Source organism: Penaeus monodon, chromosome 23 (genome assembly GCF_015228065.2).
Source record: "Penaeus monodon isolate SGIC_2016 chromosome 23, NSTDA_Pmon_1, whole genome shotgun sequence".
NCBI lineage: Eukaryota > Metazoa > Arthropoda > Malacostraca > Decapoda > Penaeidae > Penaeus > Penaeus monodon.
In genome coordinates, this window is record NC_051408.1 from 35866426 (window position 1) to 35866909 (window position 484).

The window sequence follows — 484 nt, forward strand, 5'->3', positions numbered from 1 at the left end:
TGATCTGAAACAGTGATTCTCATGTATTCAAGGAACGTGCGTAGACAACGTAAAAAAGATAAACAAGGTTGAGGTCAGTTACCTTTACAAAGATAGTTGTGGTTTGTAATCCTTTCCCTGTCCACTAACTGCTGCCGCCAAAATGTGACAGAAGAATGAAAAATTTGCCTGTAATCAGATGAAAATAGCCTAGAATGCACTCTATCGTTTATATTATATCGAGTCAGGAATGATCAGCTTTCGACATTTCTGGAAACATGAAAAAATAAGGATGAAATCGGACGATATCGAAGTACACCGGAATTCTAAATTGCATATCCTTCTGCTTCACCAATGAACTATCACAATAGACTCCAAAATCTCGAAAAATTGAATTAGGAAAAAAATCAGGATACATCCATCCTTTGCTTTTCTTGAGCATAACGGCAAATTAACAATCTTACAAACGTAAAATATAGCAGATATTGAGCCAATTCCCCAAAAC